This window comes from Eptesicus fuscus, chromosome 3 (assembly GCF_027574615.1).
Source record: "Eptesicus fuscus isolate TK198812 chromosome 3, DD_ASM_mEF_20220401, whole genome shotgun sequence".
Classification (NCBI taxonomy): domain Eukaryota; kingdom Metazoa; phylum Chordata; class Mammalia; order Chiroptera; family Vespertilionidae; genus Eptesicus; species Eptesicus fuscus.
The window spans coordinates 53,006,681-53,018,440 of NC_072475.1; the positions used below are offsets into that span (position 1 = coordinate 53,006,681).

General features: G+C 43.6%; 1 non-coding gene across 1 annotated transcript; it reads left to right on the plus strand.

The window, feature by feature from the left end:
- The first annotated feature begins 8,690 nt into the window (after positions 1-8,690).
- LOC129148631 (small nucleolar RNA SNORA72) lies at positions 8,691-8,822 on the plus strand. The gene has a single exon (XR_008555632.1). It is a non-coding gene; the product is annotated as a small nucleolar RNA SNORA72 (small nucleolar RNA).
- The last annotated feature ends 2,938 nt before the right edge of the window (positions 8,823-11,760 follow it).

Here is an 11,760-nt window from a genome sequence, read left to right on the forward strand (position 1 = left end):
GTCTTGGATGGTGTCTGCTCTGCTCTCTTGTCGTAGTCTCAAAGTTGTTGTGGTAGGCAACAATCAGGCTTCCGCCCCATGCCTCCATCTTGGTCCTCCTTTGCATAGTTAAGTCTTGATTGTTGTTGGTGTCACTGGGGGGGCTCTCTTTGTCTATAAAGGAAGAGTTGCTGTGCAGGAGACACGTTCATGGGCCGGGTCTTGGTGCAGCAAAGCTTCGGCGCTCACTGAATATTCCCGTCGAATGTGTCCCTTATGCACGTGGTTGAAATCTGGTGTCATCTCCCACAGACCACTAGATGCCCTCGTTTCTGGGTCTCCAATGGGGTGTAGATCAGCTACTGCCTTAGGCACTCAGCAAGGATTACAGCAAAAACTGTAGTTTCTTCCTCCTGTCTGAGTGGCCCTGGAGCAGTCCGACTAGAACAGCAGATCATCTGGTCCGCTGCCAGAGGGCAGTCCACCCACATGCATAAGCCGTTGCTTGGGGCGCAGGTGTGCCTGCAAGACTTGCGGGGTAGGTCTTCAAGACGTGCGGGGCGGGTCCCAGGGCGGGGCGGGGTCTCAGGGCGCCAACAGGCCATGGTGCGGCGAGCCTCGATGGCTGTGAGTCTGGTCCTTCTGCCTTCCATGTATCTAAGTCCCCTCGTTCCGCACTCCAGCGCAGCAAACACTGGTTGCTGGGCGCACCTCTGCAAGAGTCCCGCCTCTCCCCGCAGGCATCTGGGTCTCCCGGGGTTCGCCAGAAGATGGGTTTCAGGGTGATGGAGAGCTAATCTCCCTTAGGTTTGGAACAAAAGCCCCTTTCCCCCGCCACCAGCCAGACCCACGCACCTCCACACCTCATCCCCTCCGATTTCACTGGGTGCGAGGCAACAGAACAGCCTTTAACCTCCGCCGCCATCTTTTTCAAATTTCTCAATTTGTACTTCTTAATCCCTTCATTTCAGTCAACTTTACTGAAGTCTAGCGCCGCCGGGAGGTGCACGGAAAGGGCGCCCGGGCCTCCGTCCGGTGCGCGGTGCGCGCGTCCCGCGAAACCAGGCGCGCGAGGGCCACGCGGCTGGGACGGGCGCTGGGCGGCCGCCGAGCTCCAGGCACCGCCATCGCCGTGTTCCAGACGTCGCCGCCGCGGCGTCCCCCCAATTTATACTTCTTAATCCCTTGAATTCAGTCAACTCTACTGAAGTCTAGCGCCGCCGGGAGGTGCACGGAGAGGGCGCCCGGGCCTCCGTCCGGTGTGCGGGGCGCGCGGCCCGCGGCACCAGGCGCGCGGGGGCTGCGCGGCGGGGACGGGTGCTGGGAGGCCGCCGGGCTCCGGGCGCCGCCGCTGCGGCGGCGTCCCCAGCGTCCCGGGCCGGGCGGCCTGCGGGGGCGGCGGAGTTGCGAAAGTGAGTGAGTTTCCCAGGGTTTCGCCCGGAATGGGGTTCAGTGCAATCGGAGCCGGTGCTCAGCGCACTCCGGAGCCTTTATCTCCTTCCTGCCAGTGAACTCCGGCCAGGTCATCAGCCGCCCCCTCCTCTCCGGTTCCATCCTCCCCGCAGGCGCGTGTGCTCGTGTCTCCGCCCGTTTCTCCATACCTCAGGCTTTTACGGCTTCCCCGACTGTCCCCGTGGCCTTCTCCTTCCCCCCAGCTGTGGGCATTTCAGTCCGCCAGCTCTCCTGTGGTTCTGGACGATGTCCGTTCTGACCTCTAGTTGTATTTTTGAAATTGTTGTGCCCGGCTGCAGGTTAGGTGTTTAACCTATGCCGCCATCTTGGTTTCTCTCCGCATGTTTCATTTTAAAACAAACCACCTGTTTATTAGCTTCTTTAAAAAATTTTATTGAGGTATAATTGACGTACAATAAACTGCATGTATTGAATGAGTACAATTTTATGTTTTGATGAAAATATATATCATGAAACCATCACCACAATAAAGATGATAAATACATCCTCTACCACCCAAAGTTTCCTCATGGCCCTTGGTAATCCCTTCCTCCTGCCCCCAACTGCCCTCCTACCCATCCCAGGGAAACCACTGATCTGCTTTCCGTAATAGTAGATGGAAAGTAGATTAGTGTTCATTTTCTAGAATGTTATATAAATGAGAACATACTCTCTTTTTTTTTTTTTTGGTGGTGGTGTGTCTGGCTTCTTTCATTCAGCATAGTTATTTTGATATTCACTCATGTTGTGTATACCAATAATTAATTCCCTTTTATTGCCTACTAGTATTCCATTTATGGATATACCTTGGTTTGTTTATCCATTCTTCTGTTGGTGAACATATGGGTGGTTTGTAGTTTTTGGTTACTACAACTAAAGCTGTTGTGAACATTGATGTGCAAAGTCTGCATTGAATGTCTGCTTTTATTTCTCTAGGGCAGTGGTTCTCAATCTTCCTAATGCCGCGACCCTTTAATACAGTTCCTCATGTTGTGGTGACCTCAACCATAAAATTATTTTTGTTTCTACTTCATAACTGTAATTTTGCTACTGTTATGAATCGTAATGTAAATATCTGTGTTTTCTGATAGTCTTAGGCAACCTCAGTGAAAGGGTCGTTCGACCCCCAAAGGGGTCACGACCCACAGGTTGAGAACCGCAGCTTTAGGGTAAATGCCTAGGAATGGAACGGTTGGATTATGTGGTAGATGTGTATTTAACTTTTTAAGAAATTGCCAAACTGTTTTTGCAAAGTCATGGTATCACTTTTACTTTTGACCAGAAGTGTATGACAGTCCTACTTGTTCTATATCATTACCAACAATTGGTTTAGTCGGTCTTTCCAATTGTAGACATACTAATAGGTATGGTGTTTCATTGTGGTTTTAATTTCCATTTCCCTAATGACTAATGATGTTGAGCATCTTTTCATCTGTTTATTTGCCATCTATATGTCTTCTCTGGTGAATTATCTATTCAAATATTTGCCCTTTTAAATTGGGATGTTTGGTTTTTTATCAAGTTTTAAGAGTTTTCTAAGTATCCCTCCATAGAAGTTTGCCCTCACTTCATTTTTACTTTATATCTTTACTAGTGGATTACATTTCTGTTACTTAAAGGCAAAACAGTCCTAACTGCCCTGGCCATGTGGCTCAGCAGTTAGAGTGTTGCTCACCCCTGACCCCCCACTTCCCGCACTGAAGGGTTTTGAGTTAGATTTCCTTCCTGGTCAAGGACACATACCTCCATTGCGGGTTCAATCCCTGGCCCCAGTTGGGGTGTGTTCGGGAGGCAACCAATCCCTGAGTCTCTCTCACATTCATGTTTTTCTCTCTTTCCCTCCCTCTCTCTCCCCGCCCCCTACTATTCTCTAAAAATCAATGAAAAAAAAATGTCCTCAGGTGAGGATTGACAAACAACAACAACATCAAACAGCCTTACCTAATTCTGACCCCACTTTGTGAAGGTAAGATAAATAGAGTTGTGGTAACCCAGGAAATGAGGTGGCAACAGGTCTTGGCAAAAGGTAAGTTCAACAAGCTGTCTTCCTTGAAGAGGGAAATACCTGCGGTAAAGTATTTTCCTGCTGACTCCATCTGCTTTCTTGATCCCTTTCTTTTGTTTTAGAAGTCTTTTTGTTTTATTCAGCCTTAGCTCCTCAGGTTTCTTTTGCTTCATTCTCTACAACATTTGTCTAGCACCTACCAGGTGCCAGAAGCTGTGCTAAGGGAAACCGATGAAAAGGGCACCATCCATGCCCTCGGGTGGTGACAGGGATGTACACAAAAAACATTGCACAACAGACTGTGATAAATCCAGTAACAGAGGAATCGACGGCATGTATGACAACAGAAAAGAGAGCAGCATTCCTCTGGGTTGAGAAGGGAGGTGGTGAGGGGTGCAGAGATATTGAAGGTTTCCCAGAGGAGGTGGCAAGTGGGCTGGACTTGGAAAAGGGGAGAGGACTTGAACAAGTGGAGGGAAGAGAAAGAGAGTATTCTGGCAGAGGAAACAATGAGAGAAGGTTTGGAATGAGAAAGTACAGAGTCTGCTAGGGGAATATCAGTCTGTGTGCCGGGAATTTAGAGTTCAAAGGAGAAACGGGATGGGAGTGGGGGTTGCTATGGCTGGGAAGTTAAGTGAGGGCTGATGATGGAGTATCTAGAATGCCCAGCAACCGGGCGTCTCTAAACCAGGGCTTAACACTTCAGTCATCTTTTCTGTTTATCCCTTTCAAACTCATCCAAGCTAAAATAATACATGTAAAGTTTAAAATAGCATTTCATCTGCTGTTTTACTTCAACATTAGAGATAATATCATTTCATGCAGTTTGTCCTGATGTTCTTTTATTTTTCTTAAGGTTTTCTCTAAAAGCTAAAGTAAAACTTGTAATATGTAGAAACTTGAAAAATATTATTAAAAAGCATGATGACAGCCCAAAACTGACCATAATCCTTCCTCTCAGAGATAACTTCCACACACTGAAATTTTTCTTGTAAGTTTCACCAGGGCGAAGTTAAACAACTTCGTTCATGGTTTTTGTTGTTACTGTTGGATTTTCTGAACTTTAGTGCCCTCAAGTCAAGAGAATGCTTCCATGGCCCTTGATCTCAATCCCTCCTGTGGAATTTAGCCTTTCCACCTTGTATTATAGTCCTTTGCAGACTTACTCCTCCTAGATTGTGAACTCCTTGACATGTGGATCTGTGTCTCATCTTTATATTCTCCCCACTCTCCTTTAGCATCACCCAAGATTCAACACAGTATCTCACACATAGTCGGGGACTCAGTAAATGCTGTGTGGACAGAAGGAAGGGTAAATGGATATTTTAATTTTATTACACAAGTCAGTGTTTTTCCATGTTCTTTGGAGCCCTGGGTTCAACAGAAGAACCTCAAGTTTACCATGTGGGATATAAGGAACTTTCCAAGTGGGCAGGACTGTGGCAGCTCCAACTCTTCCCATCCCCAACCCTCTTCAGCCAGATCAGTTATATAGTTGAGCTAAACATGGAATTTTATTTTTTAAATGTATTCTTCTGCTACAAATAAATAATTGTGCCAGCCCTCGGACTGAAGGGTCCTGGGTTTCATTCCAGTCAAGGGCATGTACCTTGGTTGCAGGCTAGATCACCAGCCCTGGGATCCCCAGTCCTGGTCAGGGCCCATGCAGGAGGCAACTAATCAATGTGTCTCTCTCACATAGATGTTTCTTTCTCTGTCTCTCCCTCTCCCTTCCACTCTTATCTAAAAATCAATGGAAAAATATCCTCAGGTGAGGATTAACAAAAAAATAAATAAATAAAATATCTTTTTTTTAAATTCTTGAACAGAGAATCTAAGCCTTTTTCTAAATACCTGAATGGAAGAGGTTATAAGTCAGTAAGAATGTTAGCAATTTCCCTAGACTAGAATGTATATGACACTGGCCAAGTCACTTAAATATATCTGAGCATCAGTTTTCTCATCTGTCAAGTGCTGATAGTAATACCTGTCCCAATTACCAGGAAAGGATGTAATGTAAGTTATGGGGGATAATGAAGATGAAAGTACTTTGTGAACCTCAAAATGCCATACAAATGAAAGGTGCTATTGATGTCACTTCCTGCTCTGCAGAATATTCTTGTTCTGGACCTTTCTCTGACAGTTCTCTTTCTCTCTCAGGGTCCTAGGTTTGATTCCAGTCAAGGGCACATACCTCGGTTGCAGGCTCGATTCCCCGGTCCTGGTCAGGGCTCAAGCAATCGATGTGTGTCTCTCTCACATCCATATTTATCTCTCTCTATCTCACCCCCTCCCTTCCACTGTTTCTAAAAAAATAAAAATCAATGGAAATATATCCTTGGGTGAGGATTAACAACAACAACAAAAGAATTGTTATGTATCAGGCAGTTAGCAGGTGCCAGGTAAAGAAACGAAAGTATAAAGCGGTTAACTTGTTCACTTTATAGGTGAAGAAACAAAAGTATAAAGAGGTCAACTTGTTCAAATCACATAACTTGTGCTGTGAAGCCAAGGTCCAAATCCAAATAGGGTGACCGTAGAGCCCGCCATGCTTGAGACCACACTGGACCGGCACCATGAAGGGCCTCCCACAATTCTTGGGAAAAGGTGAAAAGAAATGCTGTTTTTATTCCCATAGTATGTGTCAGCCACAAAATGGATTCTTATTAAAGCACAGCTTTTAGCTACTGTCCCCAATTCTATACTGCCTCTTTCCAGCTTGAAAAGAAATAAAAAAGTCTGCACTATGCTTACTCATTATGATAAGACTGGTAAATGAATCATCTGTAATTTGAAAAGCAATGAACTTGAAGCCAGAAAACACTGATTATCAACTCTGTGACCACAGGCAAGCCACTTCTTCGAGTCTCAATTTCTCATGTGTAAACTAGAAAAAAATGATAACTAATTGTAAGGAGTATATAAGAAAATGTAAGTAGAAGTGGTTTGTAAACGGAAACACAATATACAAACGTAAGGGGATTTTGCATATTTGTTTAGGGAGGGCCCTTTTAAGATGGAGTTGATATCACTTATATTAACTGGAATTTTAAAGAGATCTGATCATCATTATTTCTTGTGACTGATGACTTACATAATACCTTTCACTTCTGAATAATAATTTTGATATAAAGATTTACTTTCTTTGAGGTTAAATTTTAAAGAGACCATGGGAGCCTCAAACTGCTGACCCTTGTCTTATCGCTACAGGATACTGGCAACAGAGGCTCATATACCTTAAAAAGAAGCCTATAGAAGCTTGCGCTGTGACACTATACATCAAAACCTTAAAAATGTATATCCCCTAGCCCAGCAATTCTACTTCCAAGAATTAATCTTATGAATGAATAATTATTTACCTGACATTGTTTTTAATAATGAAAAATTGGAAGCAACCAATTAAATAAATATGTTCATTTGATAAAATACTCTTGATAATAAAAGCCATTCTGTAAAAAATGTAGCTAATTATTAATCTGGGACACTGAAATATAATAAAGTAAAGTTTACAAAGGAGGCTACAAAAATTGAATTACTATGTAATCCAGCAATTCTACATCTAGATACATAACCCCCAAAATTTAAAGCAGGATGTTGAAGAAGTATTTGTATATCCATGTTCATAGCAGCATTCTTAACAACTAGAGGCCCGTTGCATGAAGAGATTCGTGCAATAGGCCTTTCTTCCCTTGACTTCCAGCACCGGTTTTCCTCCGGCACCCGGGACCCAGGCCTTCGCTCCAGCTGGAGTCTGCAGTCTTTGTCTTCGCTGTGGCCAGAGTGCTGCTCCTGTATATCCCTTTGCCCCCTGCCCTCCCTCTCATAGCAGGCGTCCTGCCCTGCCCAGCCACTCCGTGCCTGGAGCAGCTGGGTGGATGCCATGTTTGTCCTTCTAATTTGCATATTCCCTCCTGATTGGCTTGTGGGCATAGCGGAGGTACAGTCAATTTACATGTTTGTCTATTATTAGGTAAGCTAGCCAAAAGGTAGAAGCCACCCAAACATCCATGAGCAGATGAATAGGTAAACAAATGTGGTTTATACATACAATGGATTAGTATTCAGCCTTGAAAAGGGAAGAAATCCTGACACATGCTACAATATGAATGAACCTTGAAAACATTACATTAAATGAAATAAAGCAGTCACAAAAAGATGAGTAATGTATGATTCAATGTACAAGAAACACCTCAAATAGTTAAATTCACAGAAACAGAAAGTAGGGTGATGGTTGCCAGAGGGAGGGCATGGGGAGTTGTTGTCCAATGAGTATAGAGTTTCAATTTTGCAAGATGAAGAGTTCTGGGGATTAGTTGCACAACAATGTGAATGTACTTAACACTACAGAACTGTACACTTAAAAATTACTAAGATGGTAAACTTTGTATTATGTATTTTACCATAATTAAATACTTTTAAAAGGCAAAGACAAGTTATTGAGGCAAATAGGAAGCAGTATTTCAGGCAAAAATAAAATCATGTTTATAACACATGCAAGTACAGAAAAACATGGTACATCCTAGGAACTGCATGTGATCTTGTATGGCTGGATGGACCTGACAATATAGGACCTCATACACTATGTTTAAGAATTTAGACTTTATCCAGAAAAAATTTTTGAGTTGATTTGCTTAAGATTGCTATCGAGTTTCCTCAAAAAACTAAAAATGGAACTCCCATTTGACCCAGTGATCCCACTTCTAGGAATATATCCCAAGAAACTAGAAACACCAATCAGAAAGGATATATGCACCCCTATGTTCAGAGCAGCACAATTTACCATAGCTAAGATTTGGAAACAGTTTAATCAGCAGATGAGTGGATTAAAAAACTGTGGTATATCTACACAATGGAATACTACTCTGTGGTAAAAAAAAGAAGGAATTCTTACCATTTGCAACAGCATGGATGGAACTGGAGAGCATTACGCTATGCAAAATAAGCCAGTCAGAGAAAGATAAATATCACATGATCTCACTCATTTGTGGAATATAATGAACAACATAAACTGATGAACAAAAACAGATCCATCAGGGAAGGTAGGGGAGGGTAGGGGTAAGGGGGAGAGATCAACCAAAGGACTTGTATGCAGACATATAAGCCTAACCAATGGACACAGACACCAGGCAGGTGAGGGCATGAGTGGGGGGTGGAGGAGAACAATGTGGGGGGGAGGGGATAAGGACACATTTATAATACTTTAATCAATAAAGAAAAAAAAGAGAAACAAATCATGTGAATAATAAAGCCCACAATGCGAATATTCTCGCTGTTCTGATTTTGTAATAATCAGGGCAGGCTAAACATTCGCTATATTAAGACCATGCATGTGTCCCCAGACCTAGTTCTTGCCCTAGGTCTGGTTTTCTAAATGCTGGTGATAAGCCAAGTCTGATATATATGATCAGCCTCAGAAATGGCAGGACAGCTAGTGCAATAACGAAGATAACCACTGTTAATTTCGTGATTACCATTTGCCATTAAATGAATTGTAAAATTATTATTGTTTAAAATAAATAAATAAATAAATAAATAAAGCCCACTATTTTATTGCAAAAAAAAAAAAAAGATTGCTTATTGAGTCAAGGGCAAAATATTGACAGGACCACTCAGATATGATTCCCAGGTTAGAGAATGTATATTCGTATAGATATATGGTATCCTATATAATAAAAGGCTAATTGCAAATCGACAAAATGACTGTTCGCTATGATGTGCACTGACCACCAGGGTGCAGACGCTCAATGCAGGAGCTGCCCCCAGGTGATCAGTGCACTCCCACAGGGGGGGCACCGCTCAGCCAGAAGCTGAGCTCACAGCTGGCGAACGCAGCTGGGGTGGCGAGAGCCTCTCCAACCTCCGAGGCAGCACTAAGGACCCCTCAGGGGATGTACGCCTTTCTAGGTGGACATCCCCCAAGGGGTCCAGACTGTGAGAGGGCACAGGCCAGGCTGGGTGACCCCCCCTCCCAGTGCACGAATGTCATGTACCAGGCCTCTAGTATGTTTAATAATCATCATAAATGGGTAAACATCTATATGAAATGCCCATATTGTAATGTTTAATCCATTAGTTGAATTGTAGCACACATTTCTAAGGATTAAATATCACTCAGAAGAGCCTTAATTTTCTGTCATTATCACTTGTTAAACTCTTTGAAGCTGAAAAATAAATGTAAATTCCCTTTTTAAAAACAGATGCTACAAAATAACACATATCATACTATTTTTGTAGGGAAAATATATATGTATGAAAAATACTAGAAATATTGACAGCAAATATTGGAAGTCTTCTTTGGGTTGTGCAATTTTTGTTGTTTTCTTAGTACTTTTCTGTTTTCTAAAGTTTCTTCACTGAGCACTTAAACTAGACTAAAATGTAAGTGAAGAAAAGTAATCTTAGGGTTCACTTCATCAGATGGCAAATTTTCTAAATACTATGGTAACTGTGCCAATATAATTTTTGAGACCAGGAACTAATAATCCCTCTGCAAGTTGGACCCTTAGGAGCTGGAAATGTCAGAGAGCAGCTGCTAACCTAGGAAGATCCCAGTCTTCAGAGCCCATTCTTCTCTCCCTCCTTTCTTTCCTCCCTGTGCCATCTCTCCCTTCCAGTCTCCTGCTCAATTAAGCTGTCTTTCTAGAACTAACACTGCTTGATGGGATCACTCCCCAAATAGCCTGATATCAGGATACTTAAGTTCCCTGGGAGCAAAATATGCTGGGAACTCCAAGGTCTCCTACAAATGGGGTCATGTTAGGGACCCAAATTCGGCTCAGAATTAACACGCTTTATGAAATGAGGTCATTTTGGAGAAGCTCAATGGGAAAGCAAAGAAGAGGGAAGAAAATAAAATTAACAGAGATACGTCTGAAGACTAAAGAAGCTTATGGGAGAGGAAGGAAGGAAGGAAGGAAGGAAGGAAGGAAGGAAGGAAGGAAGGAAGGGAGGGAGGGAGGGAGGGAGGGAGGGAGGGAGGGAGGAAGGAAGAAAGGAAGGAAGCATGACGGCTAAATCCCAGCCCTCTGTGCAGGACATAGTACACACTTCAGTAGGGACTTCAATGAGTCGCTGAATACAGCTTCTGATTGTGAAGGTTACCATGCTATCACATGCGACTAGAAAGACTCAGACTCCTCTTCTTAGAAATATACAGAAATCTAGAGTCCTAAATCTATAATAATAGGAAGAACCCTCTCTGTGCCTAGGTTGCCTCTGACTTTCCCAGACCTCATTGCTCCCTTTCATCCTCCTCTTCCCAGCCTGGAAATTTGTTCCACCTTTCTTCCTTATTTATCCTTCCTAATTTATCCTTCAGGGCTCAGCCCAGGGTTTGCTTTCTTATCACATATCACATTATACTTAAACTAGAAGCCTGGTGCACGGATTCGTGCACTGGTGGGGTCCCTTGGCCTGGCCTGTGGGGATCTGGCCAAAACTGGCTCTCCAACATCTCCCAAGGGGTCCTGGATTGCGAGAGGGCACAGGCCAGGCAGAGGGACCCCACCAGTGCACGATCTGGGCTGGGGAGGGACCGCGGGAGGGTTCCAGGGCATGTCCAGCCCATCTCACTCAGTCCCAATTGGCCGGACCCCATCAGCAAGCTAACCTACCGGTCAGAGCGTCTGCCCCCTGGTGGTCAGTGCATGTCATAGCGACTGGTTGAATGGTTGAACGGTTGAACGAACAGTTGGACACTTAGCGTAATAGGCTTTTATTATATGGGATTATCTGTATTGACTTCCTTCATTTAAATATAAGCTCTTTGAGGGCAAGAACTGGGTCACATTCATCTTTGTAGTCACACTGCCTAGAACATACAAGGTGGTATTAAATATCGATTGAACTGAATTGACCATTAAGGATTCCTTATTGCTAATGCTTTCACATTTCCTACTTGAACAACCTTTTCCATGACCCTTGAATTTGGTGCATTGACCAACTTCTAGAGCCTTTAGAGACCCAATTTCCTCCTATTCATCAGCACCATCCCCGAGAGAACCCTTGGACAGGAGGGCTTCCCTTTGGGCAAAAGAACTAATGCAATTCTCCTTCTGGATTGGATCAAATCTTTGTTATCTTGTAATATAAGCCCCTAGCCTAATCACTTCTCTAGAAAGCTATCTTTTACATTAAGAAGACCATGGTTAAGCATTTTAAAGCAAACTCCTCCTTGAGTATGGAGGATTTTGGGGTCAGCGCTTTCTCTGAATAGGAGTCTCTTCTTGCTCACTCTGCACAGCCTTCTCTTCATGTCAAACTTAAAAGGTACTCAATGATATTCTGTGCTCAGAGTCCAGATCTAACACACGGGGCATTTTTGC